We start from the raw sequence: 25,903 nt of genomic DNA on the forward strand, positions 1-25,903 counted from the left end.
TGAGCTGGCAGATGGTTATTTTCCATAAGGAAGAAAAGAAAAGAGGAGGGAGAGAGACAGAAAATCAATGAGGGAGAGGACCGGGGAGGGAAGGAAAGGGAAAGAAAGGAGAGGAGAGGAGAGCTTGCTGGGGAGAATGCATTGGTGTTATGCCGGCCAGGAGCTAACTAGAAGTTTTCTGTTTTGTTTTGTTTTTAATAAGTTATGTAAGTGTTTTGTTGTTTTTAATGCTTTCCAAATATATGCCACAGCATAGACAAATCTAAAAAAACAATATACAAGTGAAATTATATAAATGAAAGAAGCCAGTCCCAAAAGGCCACATATTATATGGTTTTATTTACATGAAATGTCCAGAATAGGCAAGTCCATCAAGACAGAAAGTACACTAGTGGCTCCCAGGTGCTAGAGGAGCAGGAAGTAGGGTCTGAGTCCCAAAGGGTCTGGGTCTCTTTTTGGGGTGATGTGATGTTCTGAAACAAGAGTAGATGATTGGGCTATTTTGTGAAATACTCTTTAAAAAAACACTAAATAATGTATTTTAAGAAGGAGAATTTTATGGTATATAAATTATATCTTAATAAAACTATGCTTAGGTCCTGGCCGGTTGGCTCAGCGGTAGAGCGTCGGCCTGGCGTGCGGGGGACCCGGGTTCGATTCCCGGCCAGGGCACATAGGAGAGGCGCCCATTTGCTTCTCCACCCCCACCCCCTCCTTCCTCTCTGTCTCTCTCTTCCCCTCCCACAGCCAAGGCTCCATTGGAGCAAAGATGGCCCGGGCGCTGGGGATGGCTCCTTGGCCTCTGCCCAGGCGCTAGAGTGGCTCTGGTCACGGCAGAGCGACGCCCTGGAGGGGCAGAGCATCGCCCCCTGGTGGGCAGAGCGTCGCCCCTGGTGGGCGTGCCAGGTGGATCCCGATCGGGCGCATGCGGGAGTCTGTCTGACTGTCTCTCCCCGCTTCCAGCTTCAGAAAAATACAAAAACAAAAAACAAAAAAACTATGCTTAAGAAAAAGAAAAAAACTCTTCTTAATAAAACGTGAATGTCCAGGAAAAAGGTCTCTCTCCAACCCACTAAGTCCCCTGTCAGCCTTTCCTTTACCAAACCCCCAAACTGTACAAATTATTTGGCCAATTAATGTTAATTCTGCAAGCTAAAATTAGGGAGATATTTTTTCTTTTTATTTAAGAAATCATCCTTAAAATCCATATTCATTCACATGTCTGTTTTTAATTGTGCTGTTAGTTGGCCTTTAAGAAAAACAAAAATTGGGATAGGTGTAACTTCTTACATTTACAGTCTAATTAGGTAATAAAGAATGTATTCACATGTCAAAGGTAAATAGTACAAGAGTTAAAATACAAGAGATGGCAAAAAAAAAAAAAAACCCCACAAAAGTGCTTCAATTAATCAAGAGACTATTTCTAACAACTTTATTTTCTGTCCAGAAAATTGAGTACAACCTAAATACAACATTGAGCATGATTAAATTTGAGTGCTCCAAATGGAAAAAATATATATTTTTGAAGGAATATAGAATAATATAAGAAAATGTTCGTGCCTGACCAGGCGGTGGCGCAGTGGATAGAGCATCGGGATGCAGAGGACCCAGGTTCGAGACCCCAAGGTCACCAGCTTGAGCACGGGCTCATCTGGTTTGAGCAAAAGCCCACCAGCTTGAACCCAAGGTTGCTGGCTCCAGCAAGGGGTTACTCGGTCTGCTGAAGGCCCGCAGTCAAGGCACATATGAGAAAGCAATCAATGAACAACTAAGGTGTTGCAACGCGCAATGAAAAACTAATGATTGATGCTTCTCATCTCTCTCCATTCCTGTCTGTCTGTCCCTGTCTATCCCTCTCTCTAATTCACTCTCTGTCTCTGTAAAATAAATAAATAAAAATTGAAAAAAAAAAGAAAAGAAAAAGAAAATGTTCGTGAAATGAGCTCAAAAAAAGACATGAAGCAGCTTACAGGCCCTGGACGGTTGGCTCAGCAGTATAGCATCAGTCCAACTTATGGAAGTCCCAGGTTCAGTTCCCAGTCAGAGCACACAGGAGAAGCAATCATTTGCTTCTCCACCCTCCCCTCTCCTTTCTCTCCTTTTCTCTTCCCCTCCCACAGCCATAGCTCAATTGGTTCAAGCAAGTTGGCCCTGAGTGCTGAGGCCCTGGGTGCTGAGGATGACTGTGGAGCCTATACCTCAGGTGCTAAAAATAGCTAGGGTGTCAAGCAACCAACAATGGGTCCCAGATGGGCAGAACATTGCCCCAGAGGGGGCTTGCCAGGTGGATCCCAGTTGGGGTGCATGCAGGAGTCTGTCTATCTGCCTCCCCTCCTCTCACTTAAAAAAAAAAAAGTTTACAAAGTATGATCCCAACTTTATCAAATATATTCACGGGTAAGTAGAGAAAAGACTAGAAGGAACTGTTCAAAATATTCACTGACATAAAATTACAGGCTTATCAAACTTGGATATGAACCTGTGGTACTTTATTTTAATTTTTAAACTTTATTTAAAACTGGAAATACTTAAATATTATTAAAAAAAAACTTAAAAGATACAAATGGGTATACAATGAAAAGTAATTCTCTTTCTCACATCTGTCCCTTAGTCTTTGGTTTCCCCGCCCCTGGCGGCAGTAGGCTGGTTCCTTGGAGGAGCAGTTACTCTGGAGAGAAGACACTAGGGACTCTTCCTTCCAGCAACCTCCCCTTTCCACAAATTCACTCTTAAAGGATGTTAGCATGTGCCTTTCCATAGCAAAAAGCCTAGGCCGATATTTGGGGAGTCTTCTGGCCCCACAACTTCCCTCCACTTTGCTCCCTGATGCTTAATATCTTTTCAACTGGAACAGAGCTTTTCGCTCACAGTAAAGGTAAAAGACCTAAATGTAAATGTTGGTGACCAGGCGGTGGCACAGTGGATAAAATGTAAACATTGGGTTGGTTCAATACTGCAAACTTGTCATTGCACAGGTCAAAGACTGGTCCCGATCTAGCTGACTGCCCCCGGTGGATCTGACGGATGTCCACCGATCCTCCTCCTCTAATCTCCTGTCCCTCTGGTCCAGGGTTCCCCAAACTTTGGTCATTCACATGCCCTCCTCAGGATTTTGCTTATCGACTGTTCTATTACTTAATTTTTTTCCTTTAAATGAACTCACATTTTCTTCTTAAATACATGCACTTTAAGAGAAGTTTTTATATTGTATAGTAGTTTTAGAGGTCACAGTTGAATATAACTAGTAATATTTTAAAATGTGTTCAGGTACCTAGGTGTTATGTATGAGATGTTAGAAATCCAGAACGGGAGAGGGGCGAGGAGCGAGCTCCGGAAGGTTCATGGGCACTTACCATGTCCTGGTACTTCGGTTGCAGTCCGTGCTGCCTTCACTTGCTAATTTAATCTTCCTAAAATACAAATCTGATGTTACTACTTTCCTGGTCAAAACTTGTTCCTGCCCACTGCTGCACATCCCTTATGGCAGAAAGTCCAACTCTTTAACTTAGCATGCGCAGCCTCTGCAGTACAACTCTAACTCTCTCTACTGTATTCATTTTATAAATAGTAGTTATTAAAGACTTGCTACGTGTTTTTCCACCTTTATCTTTCAATATCATCTTTAGTAGATAAATAAAGTACCACACTAACATTTTTTAACCCCAGGCCTATTTAAAGCCCAGAACCTGCCCTGCTCCTTCCTGTCTCTGTTCCTCTGCTGGTACGATTCTGTTCCCCCCACACACAGTGCCCTTGCACTGCCAGCCACCTCCCTCTCTCACAATCCTGCCCAGTGACAGGACTCAGCTCAAGTCTTTTCGCCTCCATGAGGCCATCCCACATCCCTCTGGACCAGAAATAGTCTCTCCCTCCCTTCTGTCCCATAGCCGTTGGCCATCTACAGGGTAGTAAAATGTGTCACAGTTAACAGTCACGCCTGACTTCAGTCCCTTACAAAATAAGTAAGTTCCCCAAAGCAGTTTTGCCTGCCCGACCTCCCCACCCTATCCAGTGCCTTGTCCAATCCCTTGCATCATTTCATAATGTTTCTTGAACTCACTTACTATGCAAACTGTCCCCTAGTCTCAAATTTTTTAAATGCAAATTAGCCCTCGGACATGCATTTAATGAGTTGTCTCCGGCCCAGAGAAACCTATACTGGGAGTGCTCCAGAGCTGTACACCAGCTTTGCAAGCCGCCCCATTGTGTTGCTCCATTGGCTTGTGTTTCAGGCTGGATGGAATGTTTCTGAAGACAAGGAAAGAAGCACAGGGAATTGAGAGATCCCATAAATTTTATCTGTGCCAACAAGTTGCCAAGAGAGAGAGTCCCTTGTGCGTCAACCATGGTGCCCGTGAAAACAAAGGAAAAACATTTCCAGATGCTTGGCCACCAGGAAACTACATCTTTATTTCTTGGGCTTTCAGCCATGTGAAACTTTTACCCTTTGTATTTTTTCCCCAGTTAGCAACTATAAAACTCAGCTCTAATTAGGCCTCGGTAAAGTGGCATGGCATTTGTTCAGGACATCTTAAATATGCACCTGCCTCTTCGTGGGAGAAAAATCCAAAAATTCATGGAAGAGCAACATAAGCAAAACCACTACCCCTTCTTAAAGTGGCGAACCCTTTGAAGTGCGAATCTTTGAATCTCCAGGTGATAAGTCCCTCAATCTGTTTCCCCTTAGGGTTCTTTTGCTGAGATCAACCCCAGTAACTTCCAAGACCTCCTTGCTCCTCCTTTAAGGAGCTGGTTTGTACGTATCCAAGAAACGTTTTCTTAACCTTAGCACAGTAGAGACAGGATAGAATTTTCAAGGAGACTTTACAGAATGCCAAATGGTACACGGGGGAAGCAGATACAGAAGACATAAGAAACATTCTAGTTCAATGAGTCTCAAACAAGCTAGGACATTGAACCATGTTTGGAGACATTTGTTTATTGTCACAACTGGGGAGATCCTATTGTCACCTCATGAGTAGAACTTTCTATTCCTCCTGCTACAGTACCTCGAGTACAGTGCTGCTAGCCCTCCTACAGTGCCCAGTACAGCTCCTGCAACAGAGAAGTATCTCGTCCAGAATGTCAGTAGTGATGGAGCTGAGAATCCCTGGTCAGAGGCTGAGAGCCAAGAGGAAAAGAGGCCCCAGCCAGAGTATCACATCTCAGATGGCACTTAGGATAAGATAGGGCTGAGACTCAGAGAGTCTCACATGGAGGTTGTCAGGAAAGACCTCCTTCACCTGACCAGGTGGTGGCAGAGTGCATAGAGTGTCAGACTGGGAAGCAGAGGACCCAGGTTCAAAACTCCGAGGTCACCGGCTTGAGCATGGGCTCATCCAGCTTGAGCATGGGCTCACCAGCTTGAGCACAGGGTCACTGGCTTGGGCATAGGATCATAAACATGACACCATGGTCGCTGGTTTGAGCCCAAAGGTTGCTGGCTTGAGCAAGGGGTCACTTGCTCTGCTGTAGTCCCCTGGTCAGGGCACATATGAAAAGCAAAGCAATCAATGAACTAAGGTGACAAAGGAGCTGCAATGAAGAATTGATGTTTCTCATCTCTCTCCCTTCCTATCTGTCCTTGTCTGTCCCTCTCTCTGTCTCTGTCTCTCTCTCTCTGTCACACATACACACACACACACACACACACACACACACACGACCTCCTTCTCACCATCTCTCCTTAAGTCATATTGAAATCTCTGTGGTCAAGTCCAAGAGAAAGAAAATATTTCCATTCTGTTACCCACCTACACTTCTCCTGCTCATTTCTAGGATAGAAGCCTCTTACCTAGTTGATGACATAATGAATTATCTCACTCTTTAGGCATGGCATCACTCCCTAAACATATCACTGTGGTTTTACCCTTTATCCACCAGCATAACATACATTATACAAAACAATCACTGTAGCTTTTCTATAATACCAATGTTCCACATACAGCCCAAGTAAGTCACTCAGGTACAAGTAGCATCCAACATTGACAGCTCTAGCAGTTGAGGAAGAGTGACACAAATATTGTCATGAATAAGAAGTAATCCATTCGACAAGTCCTGATACTGGGTACTGTGTTAGGTGCCAGAGACAGTACACCGAGCAAGATAGATAATGACTATAAAAATGAATTTAAAAAGCTGTGGTACATATACACAATGGAAAACTATGCAGCCATGAAAAAGAAGGAAATCTTACTTTTGCGATGGTGTGGATGGACCTGGAGATTATTATGCTAAGTGAAATAAGCCAGGCAGAGAAAGACAAATATCATATGATCTCACTTATATGTGGAATCTAATGAAAAAGTGAACTGAGGAATGGAATAGAGGCAGAGGCAGGGTCACAGGGAGCAGAGGAACAGCTGTCAGAGGGAAGGGGGTTAGGGCGATGAGATCAGAGAAGGTGAAGGGATTAGTGAAATTATATATACATAACACACAGATATAGATAACAGGACAGCAAATCCTAGAGGGAAGGGGGGGGAGTTAGGGGGAGGTGGGTAAAGGGGGTAAAATGAGGGACAAGGGGGTGGGGGTGAGGGATTTAAGTGGGACACTTAAATCCATGTTAACACAATAAATTAAAATTATAAAAATTTTAAAAATAATTCTGAGTAACATGTAAAAAAATAAATCAAAATATTGGCAATTATAGTGAACTATGTGCCAATGTCATCTTGCCTATGTACATAATTTCAAATGATTAAAACAATAATCCCATGATTATTTTAATTGATACTTTAAAGCTGAAAAAATAGAATCAGGAACGTTAAGTAATGTTCCCATAGTCGTGTTTTACTTGTTGTAGAGGCAAGACTCAAATGAAATCTGTTTAAAGCCATACCTGGAGCTCCTAACCCCTCCTGGAATATATCAAGAAGAACCTTTATTTGTTTATTTTTTTTATTGATTTGAGAGAGAAAGAAACACCGATTCACTGTCCCACTCATTCATGACAATCATTCATTGGCTGGTTCTTGCATGTGCTCCAAGAGGGGATTCAATTTGTAACCTTGCTACATTGTGATGACGCTCCAACCAACTGAGCTACCCCGCCAGGGCTCAAGAGGCTCCTTTAAAACCCGAACCCCCTCTGCCCCCTCTTTGGTTAGCACAGTTTTGACATCAATTCAGTGACTAAGACGGGCAGGAAAGTTCGAGTGGGAGAGGGATGCTGACTCATGCTTCTCCTACCTCGTTATTCCTGCCCAGGCGCCAACAACAGATTGAGAACCATTAACATCTATTAGAATCTGCATCCAAAGAAGAAATTGAAACCATTTTCAGAGAATTTTTATGTAAATGAGCTTTAACACCAAGCAGTCATACTGCTTACATCCTAGAACAGTTCATTCCTCTGCAATATAAATTGCTCTAGAAAATAAAGAACTACTAATATATATTATGAAACTAACATAACTGATAGCAAACCCCGACATGACTAGCACACACACAAAAAAAATTGAGAACAGTACTTCTTCTGGGGAGCCTTTTGCTATTACATAGCCAAATTAACTATGTAAGTACCCTCTGGCTCAGAAATCAACTGAGCCTATATCCTGGGGACATTCCCACCCAGGCCCATGAGGGAATGTCCCTGGCAGGTCATTGCAGCATGGTGGCAGCAGGGAGTTGGAGTCCTGGGCCACAGTCACTGGGAGAGGGAAGGGGTGAAGCGTGGTGCGGGCACACCTGGAGCATTTTGCAGCCATGAGCTGGAAGTACTCATAGAAGCATGGGCTGATCTCCCATCCAAGTACTAACCAGGCCCGACCCTGCTTAGCTTCCGAGATCAGACGAGATCGGGCACATTCAGGGTGGTATGGCCGTAGACATGGGCTGATCTTAAAAACATGGAGCTTAGTGAAGAAAGTAGGAAACAGAACAATACAGTATCACTTAAGGAAGAAATACATCACACAAAGCAGCAATATACATTTTTCAAAAATACATTCAAATAGAAATGAATACGCACATTAAAAGGGTGCTTATTGAGGACAAGGACTAGGATATAGAGCAAAAAGGATGAATAAATACAAGGCTGCATTCTGTAGTTCATGGGTTCTAAGTCATTTTGTATTTATGAATCTTTTTACCCATAAAAATTAAAAATCATATTTGACAACTGTGTTGGTATAAGAACAAGTATATTGTTATGTATAAAAACATCTTCTTTGACCTTCAAGCTCATTTTTATTTCTGATTTGAAAGAAATTAAAACATTTTCGTGGGGCTCTCAAAGTACTGTGAGCCCTAAAGCACTGTGCCTGTGACGCCAATGATAGATTGGCTGTGGATAAATGAATGAGTGAATCAGAGAGGTGCCTTGTAGGAACCAGGGATAATTATGTGCTGCTAACTGAGGACTATGACTCATTCAGTTCTCTGCATCTGAAATCCAAAAACCCTTCCAATAAAAGCAATACCTTAGGTGTGCTGGAGAACTCTGGTGTCATGGGACATTACTGAGGCTTAGAGAAGGAAAATTCCTCCCCCAAAGCGCTCCAGTTGAAAAATGCTGAGTTTAGGCAGTGAAGTCGCGCCCAGAAGTCTGAGCCCAGACCCCAGTCTGCCCTGGCCTGGCTGTCCTGGCGGCCCCAGCAGAACTAGCATACCACCTGCAGAACAGGGGAGGGGAAGGCTTCGTTAGCCTCCAGGTTGTGAGGACAGTCCCAGGAAACGCTGTGGCCACGTGGAACCCAAGAGCTAGGCTCTGATGTAGCTTGATTGATAACTTCTGAAGATTTAAACATGTGGCATGTACCCTTCATTTATACTGTTGCTCTGGACCCCTCAAATATTAGGGGCAGTCCTGCCCTGCTGCTTCCTCTAGAGGCCGATCCTACTGCGCCATGCCAACTGGCTTTGCAGAATCCAAGCCAGTCATTCAGACTCCCAATACCCCTTTGCCAGGTGTCAGGCAGCCCCCAGATGCCTGGGCAGGCTAGCCTTGGTATCCACTGCCTCACGGACTCAGAACCGTGACTGTGTGGGAGTCCTGAGTCCTCCACCCCAGAAGGTCCTCTTTGCTGTTCCCTGCTTTCAGGGAAACAGACACACAGACACACAGGGAACACAAAATAGACACAGACACCTAATACACAGGAATACACAGACACACACACACATAGAGACATACATACACAGATACAGACATGCCTATACACATAAACACAGACACAAGAGAGACACACAGACATGCACATACATAGATGTACAGGCACACACAGAGACATGGCCTGGTGACAGTTAGTTATAAGCCTGATCTCTAGGAAAACCCAAAGTCTTGGTTGAGTTATGGTGTTCTAGAGTTCCCAGCCGGGAATCAGACCTTCCCTAAACACTCTGTCCTTGGCACTGTCTGGTCATTCTCCCTCTGCTCCCTCAGATCCGTTCTCTACCACGCACGCTCTGTGTCCCCGGAGGCTGAGCCCTAGGGACCTCCCCACTGAGCTTCCTTGTCCAGCCAGGCCTGCAGCTGTGGGAGGAATGACATGGAAGGCAAAGGGAGGAGAAGACACTCAAATATCAGCCTCACCTGAAGGATCCCTGGAGTGCGGCTTTAACAGTGAAGGCACTTTAAATAAGCATCCTCAGAAAAGTAGTGTATTGAGGAGACTTTCTCTGTGTAACAAGATGACTTTGGGAAAGACTGGACTCCTACCCCGACCCATTTATAAACCCTTGATGAAAAGAGATAGAATTATCTGGATTGGGTTTGAGACAACTCAGCCTGGCCCGGGTTCTCAGTGTTTCATACTTGATTTTATTTGAGACTGAATAGCCCAGCCTTTGGGAAATGTACTAACATCAGGCCATGCTGTGGTTGTCTCGCCGAGGCTGCGGAACCAGACCATTCCTGGCTGCACAGTTCCCATCTAGGAAACGAGCATTTACAACTCCCAATCAGTTGAGCAACAGATTAACGGTCTAAGGCAAATGGGTCAAAGACAGAAGTGAGGAAGAAATTCCCTTTCCTCTCTAGGGATGGGAAACAGTTGGCACAAACCCAAAGCATTTAGGACCTTCGGGTAGGGAGTGAGCTGCCCCAGCGCAGTGAAGTGAGAACTGGGTTTGAGCAGGGAAGCTAAGTACTATTAGAGAACCTGGGTACTGGTCTGATCATTCTCCACTCTACTGGACGTCGCTGTCGTTATATCAAATCTTCAGGAAACTATCCTTCACACAGAGGCATAGGAGATGGAAAGACGGGCATGTAAGCCGCATAACAGTATCGTAGCAGTAGAGGACCGCCTCAGCCCACAGAGAAGAAGCCCTCGAGAGCCAGCCACAGACGAGGCCACAGCTGGAGAAACAGGTGGGAGGACATGTCAAATATCCTGGGAGTGGCTCAGAAAGCACTAAGGGACAGCTTGTGAGGGACTAAGTTCCAGTAGTGATAATTCAAGTGCCGGGTAGGTGAGATCAGTTAAGATAACTGAAAAAAAAAAATGATACACATGAGGTATACCTAATCTTGAAATACTCCTCTGGTTTTAGAAATTCAACGTCAGAAACATCACTCTAAATCATATATGATCCCAAGGTCCTATAGTACAATTCTTAAATAGGTAGGTGGGCACTTAAAAATTCTGCTCCTGTATTTGAAAAATGAGACAACTTTATACTCTCCAAAACCAACCTGCCGTGAATATATAAAAGGAAACAATCCTTTCAAAAGATACCTACCTAATCCTCTCCTGCTCCCAAGACAGTAAAATAATCACATGAGATGACATGGTATTTGGTCAGTAATATCTGCTCCTTTCAATACTCCTTTCAAAGTGCATTCAGGCCTACTGCTAATAATAGTCATGAATCATATAACCACAAAGAAGAATGGGCAAGGGGTAATTATATCAGGTAATAAAAGTGAGAAATAGCCAGCCATTAGAATCGAGCAGCTATTTTTGTACAAAGTACAAGATCAGTGTGACATATCAAGATGGAGCCATCTATGTATAAGCATAGGTTGATTTGAGCTGAAAGTAAATGTTTCTACCACAGGAAGCCGCGGAGGACTTCACGCTCAAAGCCAGTGGGGGTTGTGGGACAGAGCCCAAGGACAGCCACGTCATACATAGCACCTAAGTTTCCCCAGCAAGTCCCTTAGCCTCTCTGCAATTCAGTTTTAACTGCAGAAGATGGAAATGTAATAAACACTAAGTTCTTCTCTAGCCCCAAAGTTCTCTTTATAACTACTGATTCAGAATTCATTCAATCCTTGGGAACCAAAGAAAGCAACCCAGAAATTGTTGTAAGCTCTGACTTCTGTTTATGATCAGCAGTTCTGATGCTGGGTTCCCATCAAAGCTTATCAGACGTAGTCCGGGAAATTCGGACCCTGTGATTCCAAAGTGGCACCAGGCGGTGGCACATCTCACAAATTTCTGAGTTAATTCTGAAATGTTCTAAAATTTGAGAACCATTCATTCTGTTTAGTCATCAGACATGATGACCACTCATTGGAAGGAGCTGAAAAGAGAAGCAACATTTATTGAAAACTTGCTGCATGCCAATAGTGGACATATGTTATCTCATTTAATCTTTATAACAATCTTTGGATCAGAAAAGAAAAAAGAAAAGGAACTCTTTCCTTAGGAAAAGAAATCATCCCAGTTGAAAGTAAGGCAGTAAAGAATACCAGGTAATCCCTCTAAATTAATTTCCATTTTTGACCCTTGCCCACTTAAAGAATTAAGCGAATTGTACACATTTGTATATTTTCTTTTTTCTTTTGACGTAAGATGATGAATAAGAGGAGAAATAGGCCCTGGCCGGTTGGCTCAGTGGTAGAGCGTCAGCCTGGCGTGCAGAAGTCCCGGGTTCGATTCCCAGCCAGGGCACACAGGAGAAGCGCCCATCTGCTTCTCCACCCCTCCCCCTCTCCTTCCTCTCTGTCTCTCTCTTCCCCTCCCGCAGCGAGGCTCCATTGGAGCAAAGATGGCCCGGGCGCTGGGGATGGCTCCTTGGCCTCTGCCCCAGGCGCTAGAGTGGCTCTGGTCGCAGCAAAGCGAAGCCCCGGAGGGGCAGAGCATCGCCCCCTGGTGGGCAGAGCGTCGCCCCCTGGTGGGCATGCCGGGTGGATCCTGGTTGGGCGCATGCGGGAGTCTGTCTCTCCCCGTTTCCAGCTTCAGAAAAATACCAAAAAAATTTTTAAAAAAATTAAAAAAAGAGGAGAAATAAATTTCATAAATTTAACATAGTTGCATAAATATAGCATGCCAGCTTTATATGTAAGCTCATTGAAACAGCAGAAAAAGAAAATCAGCACTAGAATTAAGACCTTCCTCAAGTGAATAAAACTTGTCAAGCCATAGTCGTGCATTTACTCAGCTGCAACAGAAAATTAAACTCTTATACCTCACATTTCACACATGAACTCTCTATTTAATGATGTTCACATCTCTTCCCTTTGATATGCCAAATGCCAGGGAAAACTAATAAAAATAAGTTCCAGGGTCCCAGGGCACATTATCCATTTATTCTGAAGTACAGATGGCCATTCTTGCTCATGCTGGGAGAAAGTATCATTACTAAGAACTCGTTAGGAATACAGTCAGTTCTCAAAGTGTCTTTCCCAGAATAGTTATTCAAATAGCACTGCTCTGGAAAGGCTCGCGTTTTTTATTCTCAGTAACTGAGATGGTGCACTGACAGTCCTGAGTTAGCATTTGGTTAAGCATTTATAACCATTGGTAGTTCAACCACCAGGAAAGAGAAATTTATACATATTTGGAAACTTCAGAGTGAAAACAGAACTTGACCCTTGGAAGAAGGGTGGGGTGATGTGAACAGGAAGTTTTCCAATATTTATGAAGTCATTTTGTTCAGGAACATAAGAATTGAATTATGATTAGCTTAATTTACTTATCAAATCATCATATATAATGTCTTACATTTTAAGATGTAATTTATTTAAATAGTTAAAAATATTTATATATTCTGAGTGTTATTTTTAACATTCAAAAGTGTTCCTATAATTGAAGCTATATATTGTCTAACTTAAAGAAATCTAACATCTTTAAATTTTGATAAAAGCTGACCAACATTGCAGAAGAAGAGAGAGAAGAAAGAAGCAATTTGGAGCACTTCCTGCATACCAGCCCTATACACAGGTAATCTCATTGATTATCTCAGAATCCTTGAGAGGGGGGATTATTGGCCCATTTTACAGATGAGGAAGGTGGGGCTGACAGCAGCCCAGTGAGTTGCTCGCCCAGTAAGTGGAAGAACCACTTAGAAGTCAGGGTATTAAGATGCAAACATAGAGCTCCTTCTCTCACATCACTCAAACAGATGTGAGAGACCATCAGCTGAGGGCCCAGCAAGAATGTGTTTTGTGCACTACACATGGATCATCTGGGGTACTGAAAGGACACTAATCCTTTTTCTGTCTCTGCTGCCCCAGTGGCATCCGTGGGAAAGCGTGTGTCAAAGAAGTGCAAAAAAAATGGAGGCAGGTTCGTAAGTCCACCTGTGACTGCACCCACCCTGTAGAAGATGGAATTGTGGATGCTGCCAACTTGGAGCAATTTCTTTGGGAAAGAATCAGAGTGGGGAAGTGGGAATTCTCAGTGGAGGGGCTGTAACCACTGAAAGGAGCAAGAGCTAGATCACCGTAACTTCGAGGTGCCTTTTCCCAAAAGGTATTTGAAGCAACTCACCGAAAATTATCTGAAGAACAGATTTTTTTAAAAAATAAATTTTAATTAATGGTAATGGGATGACATTAATAAATCAGGGTACATATATTCAAAGAAAACATGTCTAGGTTATTTTGTCATTAAATTATGTTGCGTACCCCTCGCCCAAAGTCAGATTGTCCTCCGCCACTCTCTATCTAGTTCTCTGTGCCCCTCCCCGTCCCCCTAACTCTCTCCCTCCCTCCCTCCCATGTCCTCCCTCCCCCCACCCCTGGTAACCACCACACTCTTGTCCATGTCTCTTAGTCTCGTTTTTATGATGAAGAACAGATTTTTGACATGATTGGTTGCACATAGTTGTACAGCAAGGAGAGTTACATTACTTCCAGATTAACCAGATGAAGAAGAGAAGGAAGAGAAGGATTAAAACTCATTTATATGGACTATTTTGTGTAAATTCTTAAAAAGAAAAAAAAAAAAATGCCACCAACCAATCACCATGTATTATCGGGTTCCTACCATATGAGTCTGTTTCTGTGATTCTCTAACACAGTCTTGCGAGAACAGGACTATTTCCCCACATGAAGAGGGTCAGTCAGTACCTCAGCCAAAAAAGCTCGGGTAACCCTGAACCTCCAAGGTGGCTCTGCACAGCCAGACATGAAAGCGCTCACACGTCCGGCTCCTTCAGCAGTCGGGTGCCAGCTATTGCATTCAAGAAGTGCCTGGGCTAGGCTGCACTGTGGTGGCGCAGTGGACGGAGCACTGACCTGGAATGTTGATGTTGCCAGTTTGAACCTGGGCTTGCTCAGTCAAGGCACATACAACAAGCAAGAAGCATCAGTGAACAACTAAAGTGAAGCAACTATGAGTTGATACTTCTCGCTCCCCACCCCTCTCTGTAAAATCAATAAATAAACCTTAAAAAAAAAGAGAAAGAGGAAGTTTCAGGACTAGAGACAGCATAGAAATGTGGTCCCACAAAAGTCATTCAAATGACACAGACTTGGCCAACCATGCATGGTACCATTTCCCTGGACACAGCCAGGGATCCCGCTCGGGCCAAACAGAGACCTTTCCTACTCTGACATACAGGTGACGGGAAAGAGACGTTCTAAGTCAGGAGGATGTGACATTTAAGCTGCCAGTAGCCATCTTCCCTACCATGACCCTGTAGAGAAAGTCTCCCAGCAAAATGAAGGCAGAGATGAGAAACAGGGAGAAAAAGCGAGTTCAGGCAGTGCCTAGAAACAGGTGTTGATGCATGCAGATCCTCATCCAGCCCTAGCGGACACCCCAGGGACAGTCTCAGTCATGCGAAGCAATATATCTTCTTTTGCTTTCAAGCCTGGTGAGTTGGTTTTCTGCCCTCTAGAACTGACAGAGCCTTCATAAACACACCTTTCCAGGAACTGAGAATTCCCTTGGTTCTCAGCCAGGTCTCTAGTATCTCCTTGACCTGATTTAGCTCAAAACTTTCCCTAATGAACTCCTTGAACTTGAACCATATTACTACAGATATAACCATCTCTTTTTTTTTTTTTTTTTTTACAGAGGCAGAGATAGACAGGGACAGACAGACAGGAACGGAGAGAGATGAGAAGCATCAATCATCAGTTTCTCGTTGCGCATTGCGACTTCTTAGTTGTTCATTGATTGCTTTCTCACATGTGCCTTGACCGTGGGCCTTCAGCAGACCGAGTAACCCCCTGCTGGAGCCAGGGGCCTTGGGTCCAAGCTGGTGAGCTCTTTGCTCAAGCCAGGTGAGCCCGCACTCAAGCTGGCGACCTCGGGGTCTCGAACCTGGGTCCTTCTGCATCCCAGTCCGACGCTCTATCCACTGCGCCACCACCTGGTCAGGCACCATCTCTTTTTGAAAAAAAAAAAAAAAAAATTTCCTATTGCCCTGGCCAGATAGCTTGGTTGGTTGGAGCATTCCCAGAGAGCTGAGGTTGCCGGTTTGATCCCTGGTCAGGGCACATACAGGAACAGATTGATGTTCTAATTTCTCTTTCTCTCCCTTCCTCTCTCAATAAAATCAATAAATAAACTCTTTAAAAAAAGAAATTTAAAAATATGTTCCCATTAGGTCATTGAGCTAAAGCCTGCCAGGCTTACATGCCTCTGCTGTGAGGAAACAGGGACACTGGAAGGTAGGCTTCTCCCTCGCTCCTCTAAGGGAGGGTTCAGTCTCTTCCAGCCCTGCTCCAGCCACCTATGACCTAACCTTGCCCAGAAAGCTGGGGTTTGCCACTGAAGGCTGAAAGTGCCCAGGGCCGTCGGCCCCATCTACGACACTGTGGACGAGCCTAGGGTATTTCTTCCAGGAAGCAGGTAAACTGATCTCATTTGCACAAGGGCCACTTAACTATGTTTTGCCTGAATAGTCAGGTTTTTTATTCTTCCCTCAAAGATCTCTGTTGTGGGTGTTGATAGTCCTATTTTCTGCTGCTTTGTTTAATATATAGTGTTTCCTTTATTCCTCCTACCTCAATGCCCCACTCATATTTCAGGCTGGGACCTACTCCTAATTTAGAGCTCTCTTTCCCCCTTTTGCCAACTTTTATTATGAATCTACCTTTGCCACCCAGCTTAGTGTATCCCAAGGTTCTCTTTACCATGCCACAGTCGCAGAGCTCCAGGGAAAAGCAACCTGGTCTCATCTCTCCAGGCAGAGGAGAACAGAAGCTCCATATCCATGCATGCTGCAAATGGCTTTTCCAGTCTACCTGAATCATTACCAGCTAGAAGCAGCGGTCATTGGGACTTGGACATGAGCTGCAAAGTATAGAATGGTGACAACAATTCCAGTGCCATGAGGACTTTTCATGGATGTGGACTTTTCCTGGACTCCTGCTCCCTGTGACAGCTCCTAACAGACTGAACTGTGGTTGGGTTGCATTTTACAGGAATTTGGCATGGTGATGGGGCCAACTTGGACTTGGTGAACATGTTAAGGACACTACTCTTTTATGGATTCTTGCTGTATTGGCCAAGAGTTTGCTTAAAGGCTTTTAATCACTGTAAAAAAATAGAAGACTGGATAAAGAAGATGGGGCACATATACACCATGATATACTATTCAGCTAGAAGAAATGATGACATCAGATCACTTACAGCAGAATGGTGGAATCTTGATAACATTATGCGGAGTGAAATAAGTGAATCAGAAAAAAACAAGAACTGCAGGATTCCATACATTGGTGGGACATAAAAATGAGACTAAGAGACATGGACAGGCGTGGGGTGGTTACGGGGGTGGGGGGAGGGGAGGAGGGAGAGGGAGAGGGGGAGGGGGAGGGGGAGGGGGAGGGGTACAAAGAAAACTGGATAGAGGGTGACGGAGGACGATCTCTCTTTGGGTGATGGGTATGCAACAGAACTAAATGACAAGATAACCTGGAAATGTTTTCTTTGAATATATGTACCCTGATTTATTGATGTCACCCCATTAAAATAAAATTTTTTTTATAAAAAAAATATGTTCCCATTTATTTGAGAGGGGGTGGGGGAGAAAGAGCGAGAAGCATCAACTCGTTGTTACAGTTGTTCCATATAGTTGTGTATTCATTGCTTCTCATATGTGCCCTAATCGGGTTGAAACTGCGACCTCTGGTGTGCCAGGTGGATGCTTTATTCACTGAGCCATCCAGCCAGAGCCTCCATCTCTTGAATCATATGGAAATAAGTCACCCTGAAGAAACAATGGCACCGTATGCAGGTTAAAACATTTGGGCATAATGATTAAATATACACAAGATAGCAATGCCATGCACACACCACACACAGTAATGATTTATTGTCTGTCTGCAGAGGTGGCTAAACCCCAGATAGGGAATGACAAATGAAGGGCCTGTGTGGTGCCAGCTGCTTCTATTTTAGTTTGGAATCTGTCTGCATGGAATTTCAGGCTTATTATCTAGTTTTACTCAGGAGGGAACATTTTGTTTGTGCCTTTACAGAATGTGTACTGACTACATGAGTTTACACCAGGGATTCTCAACAGTGGCACCGTTGACCTTTCGGACTGGATGATTCTTTGTTTTGGGTGCTGCGTTGTGTGTTGTAGGATGGTTAGCTGGTTTTCACGCACTAGATGACAGCAGCACCTCCCTTCGTGACAATCACAACTGTGCATACATTGCCAAGTATTCCCTGGGATACAAAGTACCTTTCGTTGAGAACCCCTGATTTAAACAGATCACCAAGTTTGGACATTTGGTCTTTAGTGGATACTTTTGTCTTTTATCACTGTCCTTAAAAAAAAACACATGCTAGTTCACCAGCTATATATCTTTAGACTTTCAAATAATTGAGAATGTTTCTCTAGCAACTGCTTAGTTTGGGCCACAGGTAAGTGTCTGTAACTCTTTTATACTCATACACACACACACACACACACACACATCTTTCTGAACATTCACTCTAATTGGACTAATCATGTTGTATAATTGCCTCAGTCACAGTAACTGTAGTCTAAAACAAAGACTTCAGTTAATATCTGATTTGCCCTGGCCGGGTAGCTCAATTAGTTAGAGAATCGTCCCACTACACCAAGGTTGCAGATTTGATCCCTGGTGAGGCACATTCAAGAATCAACCAATGAATGCATAAATAAATGAAACAACAAATTAACATTTCTCTCTCTCTCTCATTCTCTCTCTTTCCCCTTTCTCTCTCTCTAAAAATCAATTTTAAAAATTAACATTTGAGCCTAACCAGGAGGTGGCGCAGTGGATAGAGTGTCGGACTGGGATGCAGAGGACCCAGGTTCGAGACCCCGAGGTCGCCAGCTTGAGTGCGGGCTCATATGGTTTGAGGCTCCAGGGGTCCCCAAACTTTTTACACAGGGAGCCAGTTCACTGTCCCTCAGATCGTTGGAGGGCCGCCACATACAGTGCTCCTCTCACTGACCACCAATGAAAGAGATGCCCCTTCCAGAAGTGTGGCGGGGGGCCGGATAAATGGCCTCAGGGGGCCGCATGTGGCCCGCGGGCTGTAGTTTGGAGATGCCTGGTTGAGCAAAGCTCACTAGCTTGGATCCAAGGTTGCTGGCTCAAGCAAGGGGTTACTGAAGGCCCGCGGTCAAGGCACATATGAGAAAGCAATCAATGAACAACTAAGGTGTTGCAACGCGCAACAAAAAACTAATGATTGGGCCCTGGCTGGTTGGCTCAGCAGTAGAGCGTCGGACTGGCATGCAGGGGACCTGGGTTCGATTCCCGGCCAGGGCACATAGGAGAAGCGCCCATTTGCTTCTCCATCCCCCCCCCTCCTTCCTCTCTGTCTCTCTCTTCCCCTCCCGCAGCCAAGGCTCCATTGGAGCAAAGATGGCCCAGGCGCTGGGGATGGCTCCTTGGCCTCTGCTCCAGGCGCTAGAGTGGCTCTGGTCGGGGCAGAGCGATGCCCCGGAGGGGCAGAGCATCGCCCCCTGGTGGGCAGAGCGTCGCCCCTGGTGGGCGTGCCGGGTGGATCCCGGTCAGGCGCATGTGGGAGTCTGTCTGTCTCTCCCCATTTCCGGCTTCAGAAAAAAAAGAAACAAACAAAAAAAAAAACTAATGATTGATGCTTCTCATCTCTCTCTGTTCCTGTCTGTCTGTCCCTGTCTATCCCTCTCTCTGACTCACTCTCTGTCTCTGTAAAAAAAAAAAAATTAAAAAAAATTAACATTTGATTCCAGTGTCCATTTTTTCCCCAAATCTGACCCTGCCTGTCCCCATATTTACTCCTGCACAGCACTAAAGCCAGCTCTCAACATGAGTTTATTCTCTATTAAGGTTGCCAGATTTGGCAATAAAAATGTGTAACACCCAGTTCAATTTGAATTTTAGATAAACAATGGATAATCTTTTAGTATAAGTATGTCCTAAATATTGCTCAACATCCTACAATGTACAAGACAGCCCAATAGCAAAGAAGTATACAGTCTATATATTTCATGAGACAAATCCACAATTTACCTGGCAACCTTATATCTCTATCCGTTCTGCCTTGAACCCTGCTGACTTGTGTCATTTTCACTAGTCTTTTCCCGCCTCCAGCCTAGAACCACAAGGACATCCCCTTGACGAGAGCTGTCCTTGTGAGTACTGTGCTTGTCAGTTCTGGGTTACCCGGCATTTCATCCAGGGTCCAATCGGGAAAGCAGAAGACATACGTGTCGCTTTCAGTTAAAGCTTTAAGAGAAGGCACATATTTTACCACTCTTCCGTTTTCTGCCTTAGGAACCATGAAAGCATTTGTCGAGATGGAACATACGTCCCTGTATTTGTTTCCTATTGCTTCTGTAACAAATTACCACAAATTTAATGGCTTAAAGCAGTAGAAATTTAACCTCTTATACTTTTGGAGGTCTAAAGTCCAGAATCAGCCTCTCTGCGTTCACATCATGGTGTCAACAGGGCTGATTCCTTTAAGAGGCTTCAGGGAAGGCCGCATGTCCTTGCATTTTTTAATGTCTAGAGGCTGCGGCCCTCCCTGACATCACTCCAACCTTGTTCTTCCATGGTCATATCTCCTCCGACTGCCTTTGACCTTCTTGCTTCTCTTTCATAAGGACCCACCTGCATAATCCAAAACAATCTCCCCATCTCGAGATCCTGAACGGAATCACATTGGCAAAGCACTTTTTGCCATTAGGGTAAAAAACCCATTCACAGCATCTGATTAGGACGTGGCTATCTATCTTTGAGGGTCATTATTTTGTCTACCACGGCCCCTGAGAGAGCTCAGTGAGCAGGGCCCCACCTGCCAAACTGCATTAGACATGAAATATGAGTAAAAAACAAACTTACACAGCATTAAGTCACTAAGATTTAGGGGGTTGTCTGTTCCTGGTGAACAATTTAGTTCACATTTATACCCTGTTTGTTTTCTATCTCCTGTTTATATTTTGCAAAATTTTTAAATAATATAAAATATGGAATATAATTTTTTCTGCATAAAATGCACTCTAAAACTAGCATATCATAAATAATCAATCTGCCCTGGTAGTTCACTTGGTTAGAGTGTTGTCCTCAATGTGCTAAGGTTGCAGGTTCAACCCCGGTCAGGACATATGCCAATGAGTGCATAGATGGGTGGAGCAACAAACTAATGTTTCTTTCTCTTTTCCTCCCGTTCTCTCTTTCTAAAATCAATTTTAAAAAATGTTAAATCTATCTATGAATAAACTAAGGTTTTGATTTTTTTTAATTTCTCAACAATAGTAACTTTAGTTCTGTAGACTTAAAAATAAATAATGACCCTGGCCAGTTGGCTCACTGGTAGAACATTGGCCCAGCGTATAGAGGTCCCAGGTTTGATTCCTGGTCAGGGCACACAAGAAAGGTGCCCATCTACTTCTCCACCGCTTCTCCCCCACCCTCTCCCTCTCCTACAGCTATTGCTCCATTGGAGCGAGTTGGCCCTGGGCTCTGAGTATAGCTCCATGGCCTCCACCTCAGGTGTTCAAGAAGAGCTTCGTTGCTCAGCAACCAAATAATGCCCCAGATGGGCAGAGCATCACTTAGTGGGCTTGCTGGGTAGATCCTGGTCAGGGAGCATGCGAGAGTCTGTCTCTCTGCTTTCCCTCCTCTCACTGAATAATAAATAAATAAATAAATAGATAGATAGATAGATAAATAAATAAATAAATATTGCACATATTCAATACTGTAACAAAATTCTTTCCTGAATCTGAAATATCCCCACAATTTTCTTTGTTCCAAAAAAACTAATAGGTTAGCAATGTTCATTTACTTGGATGTTGAACCAGGTAAAAGTAAGAGAGAAAGCAACTCATTGAAAGATTATTAAATCTAGTTGTGTTTTTCCTAAAAGTTGGAAGTGGGGGTTCCTGACAATTGAAATGAAAACACTTATCTGAATTTCTAAAGTACAACCCTTTCCTTAATTCTTATAATTATTTCATAGGTCATAAAAAGTAGAATGATAAATGTTTTGCAGTCCTAAAATACAGGGTCCAAGCTGGGCCTCTTTTCTTAAGTCAGATGGACAGGTAGACATGTGGGTCTTAGTCCAATTAGTGGTCACCAGCTTGGTCATGCCCCTCCAATCAGTTATAAGTTTTTAGTACATGCTTCCAATATGTATACTTCCCACGGTGCTATCAGCACTATAATAAATGCACAAACAAGAAAAACAAAGATGGTATGAAGAGGAAATAAATAATATTTTCAAATGCCTTGCCAATCACGACGGTATCATATTACATTAGTTAATATTTCAAGACACAACATGCCCTTAAACAGAGATTCACATTCATGATAGCAGATACAAATCTACTAGATACAAATTCAAATTACAAAACATCTCCTTGATAGTTGCAGATAGTTTTGTCAGATTTTCTGTCAGATCTGATTTGATCCTTATTATTTTAACCTTTTAATGTGGATAGCAAGGAGTTTGTCTAGGAGGGTCTGCTCTGTCATTCTTGGTGTTGTGTATGTGCTGGTGCTTATATTATTGTTTTCATTTCAGTCCATGATTTCCTTGCAGCAAATCTTTTTAACTCTTTTTTAATGAAAATTAATTTAATTAAAGCCAGTGACTATTACCCCAAAACCGTTATAACAGTGCTAGGCACACATAGATTGTTATGTGTCATGCTATGCTGAAAGCAAATGAAAGAGAGAGGACCCCACTGTCGACCCCTGTTCTGGAACTTCCACGCTTTCCTCAGGATGGCCCCGTGTGTGTGAAACAAGCGCCATGCAAGATGATCTGACATTTAGAGCAAGAGAGGTCACTATGTCAATTCGTGTATTTAATACGTTCTTGGGATGTATGTGCCCACTCTGTGGAACTTTAATGTAAATAACTGAAATGCAAGTTTCTAAAAAGAGCAATGAATTGAGGTATGTGACAGAAGACCCAGAACCTATTCCATTAGCATGGCATTAGAAAACAAATCACCAAGAAACTGAAGCCCAGAGAGGCTGATGACTTTCCTAATCCCGAGGGTTCTTGGCAATAGGACCAGAAACCCGATCCTCTGAGCCTCAGGCCAGCACGCTTTTCATGACACCTGGAGATTATGAATGAGTACATTTAGCAATTTCGTGGCTGAATTAAGTCCTGCTGGCCTCCCGTCAGCACGGTGCTATGTGATGAGGGGGAAAGACTCAAGTTAAGATCAAGGAGGAAAAACCAGGTGATGACGGGTCCAGCCCAGGAGACGGGAGAACGCTTTCAGTTATCTGCAAGATCCAAGGGGGTGAATTTGCCTCTCCAATGTATCTCTAGCCCCCAGCCCCTGTGGGTGTCACTGACAAGGATCTTTGGATTGATTACAGTTCTCCTAAACAGAGTTCTTTAGTGCCGCCCTTACCAGATACTCAAGGACCTTACATTCAATGTCACTTTGATTATATGATTATATTGATACATATTAATTATATTCAAGGACAGCCAGGCGGAAAGGTGTCTGTTGTAGCAATCTGTACGGAAGGATACAATTTCCTTGGCCATGTAATAAGATGAAGATAATCACACTCCCCTCCTGTACCAGTAGGGCTCAAATCAGGGAAGCAAGACCACTATGAGGATTATGGGATAGATTTTTATGGAGTTCGACCTTACACAATTTTGGGAGGAGCCGAGAAAGAAAAGGTCCAGAGAAAAGCTTTAATCAGCCCTGATGGAGGTACACAGGTGGAGCTTGCTGAACTTTGAGCTGAGGGAGAGGAGCCCCCAAAAAGGCTGATGTGGAAGTATCTGGAAGGCAGTCGGCTCTGGTGGCTTCCATCTCTGTGAGCTCACAGCAGAGCATCTCATGTGGGCCTGGGTCACTGCTGGTCAGGAGAGCTGGCAGTTGGAAAGAAGAGCTGGACTTGGAGTAGGGAAAGCAAGGGCTGAGAGGGACCCACTGACACCTTCGGGGCTGCCCCTACCTGCCTCTACCAATCCCCAGCCTGTAGTGGCTGTGGCTTAGTGTGTCCTCTCTGCACCAGGCGGGATCTTCCGTATCTGATACCTGGAAAGTGGAGTTCCAGTTTAAGTTGGCATCGTAAAAGCCACCGCAGCTCCTTTTGGGAACAAAGACTGTGTGGCTGGAAGCAGAAGTATGACAAGCTGCTCAGGGTAAAGTGTACAACACCCAAGGCTCAGCCCCAGTCACAATCCCTGACAGCCTGCTGCCGTCTGGGTGCGGCTGCCCACCCGCAAGGCCACTGCTCCGTGGGTGCAACATGCTCGTTAGCAGTGACCTGAATCACTGAGGACAGACCCGGAGGCATGGCAAAAAGGTGCTCCCTGCAGAATTTCTTCATTGTGTTAAACAAACAAACAAACAAAAGAAAACCAACAACAACAACAAAAATAACTGCCTGACCTGTGGTGGCGCAGTGGATTAATCATCGACCTGGAATGCTGAGGTCGCCAGTTTGAAACCTGGGCTTGCCTGATCAAGGCACACATGGGAGTTGATGCTTCCTGCACCTTCCTCCTTCTCTCTCTCTCTCTCTCTCTCACTTTTTTTCTCTCCCCTCTCTAAAATGAATAAGTAAAGTCTGAAAAAAATTAACTTTCATGATTGAAAGTTTTTTTAAAAGAAAGGATTTATTTGGTCATTGCTAGGAAGGAAGGAAGGAAGGAAAGAAGGAAGGAAGGAAGGAAGGAAGGAAGGAAGGAAGGAAGGAAGGAAGGAAGGAAGGAAGGAAGGAAGGATAGGGAGGGATGAGGGAGGGAGGGAGGGAGGAAGGAATGAAAGGAGGGAAGGAGAGGAAGAGAGACAGAGAGAAAGAAAGAAAGAAAGAAAGAAAGAAAGAAAGAAAGAAAGAGAAAGAAAGAGAGAGAGAGAAAGAAAGAAAGAAAGAAAGAAAGAAAGAAAGAAAGAGAAAGAAAAGAAAGAAAGAAAGAAAGAAAGAAAGAAAGAAAGAAAGAAAGAAAGAAAGAAAGAAAGAAAGAAAGAAAGAAAAATAGAAGCTGGTTGGGGGTGCGGAGTCTAAACCACCAGCATGGCTAGCTGGGAAAGAAAACCTGTCTGATGTCCAGAAGTTTCTCAAGCGCGTTATACAGCGATAGTGGGAAGGAAGACGCAGCCTTCTGAAGGGACTTGTATCAGCTGTAGACGGGGGAGGAGCCACAGCGGGGTGAGTTCTGGGATAACCGCCCCAGAGTCTGCATGGGTAAATTAGAAGGTGGGTTTGGTGCTGCCTGGCTAGCTCTCTTTTGGATAATCGAAGACACAGGCACCTGGAAACTCATGCTAAATGCCAACAGATACACAGTAGGGTGAACAGTCCTGTCAGAGCTGGTCCACAGTTACCAGCAGGCTAGCTCTTCTCTTTCTCTCTCTGGCTGCTACAATTCTAATTTAGAACATCTCAATTTTGTTCTTGTCTACTGCCTTTGCCTACCAGGGGTCCCCAAACTTTTTACACAGGGGGCCAGTTCACTGTCCCTCAGACCATTGGAGGGCTGCCACATACAGTGCTCCTCTCACTGACCACCAATGAAAGAGGTGCCCCTTCTGGAAGTGTGGCAGAGGGCCGGATAAATGGCCTCAGGGGGCCACATGCAGCCCGCGGGCTGTAGTTTGGGGATGCCTGGTAGAGCTTCCAGAAAGGAATGCTAACACCTTGTTTGTGCCCCCCCCCATTCATATAGTAAAAACCTAGCCCCCAATATAACCAGGAAGTAGGGCCTTTGGGAGCCTTCATAATGGGATCAGTGCCTTTTTTAAAAATTTTATTTTATTTTTATTTTTTTATTTATTGACTTTAGAGAAAGGAGAGAGAGAAAAAGAGGAAAACATAGGAGGAACAGGAAGCATCAGCTCATAGTTGCATCTCATATGTGCCTTCACTGGGCCTCAAACCAGCAACCTCACCGTTGGAGGTCGATGCTTTATCCACTGCACCATCACGGGTCAGGAGGATCAGCATCTGTATAAAAGAGGCCCCACACAGCTCCCCAGCCCCTTCCGCCACCTGACGTACAAGGGGAAGGCTGCAGCCTAGAGGATGGCCCTCCCTCTAGCGTGCCAGAATTCTGTCCCAGGCCTCCAGCCTCCGCAGCTGTAACAAATGAGTATGTGCTGTTTATAAGCGACTTAGCCTGTGGTTTTTGTTAGAGCAGCCCGAAGGGGCCGAGACTCCGCCCCATCCAGCAGCCGCTGCCAATGACTCGCAGGAATGGGGGTACCAAGGGCCAGCTTACCTGTCTCAAGGGGACGCTCTGCAGGACAGTTCTCTTTCCAGAGGCCCCCGCACAGCTGAGCTCCTTCGCTGCTGGCTTCCGTTTTCCTCTCTCCT

At 44.3% G+C, this 25,903-nt stretch overlaps 1 long non-coding RNA gene across 1 annotated transcript; it reads right to left on the bottom strand.

Moving 5' to 3' along the window:
• Window positions 1-320: 320 nt before the first annotated feature.
• On the bottom strand, window positions 321-25,903 carry LOC136337534 (uncharacterized). Its single transcript, XR_010731847.1, has 3 exons — window positions 25,809-25,903; window positions 3,354-3,410; window positions 321-473 (listed from the first exon to the last, which is right to left on the bottom strand). It is a non-coding gene; the product is annotated as an uncharacterized lncRNA (long non-coding RNA).

This window comes from Saccopteryx bilineata, chromosome 5 (genome assembly GCF_036850765.1).
Source record: "Saccopteryx bilineata isolate mSacBil1 chromosome 5, mSacBil1_pri_phased_curated, whole genome shotgun sequence".
Classification (NCBI taxonomy): Eukaryota; Metazoa; Chordata; class Mammalia; order Chiroptera; family Emballonuridae; genus Saccopteryx; species Saccopteryx bilineata.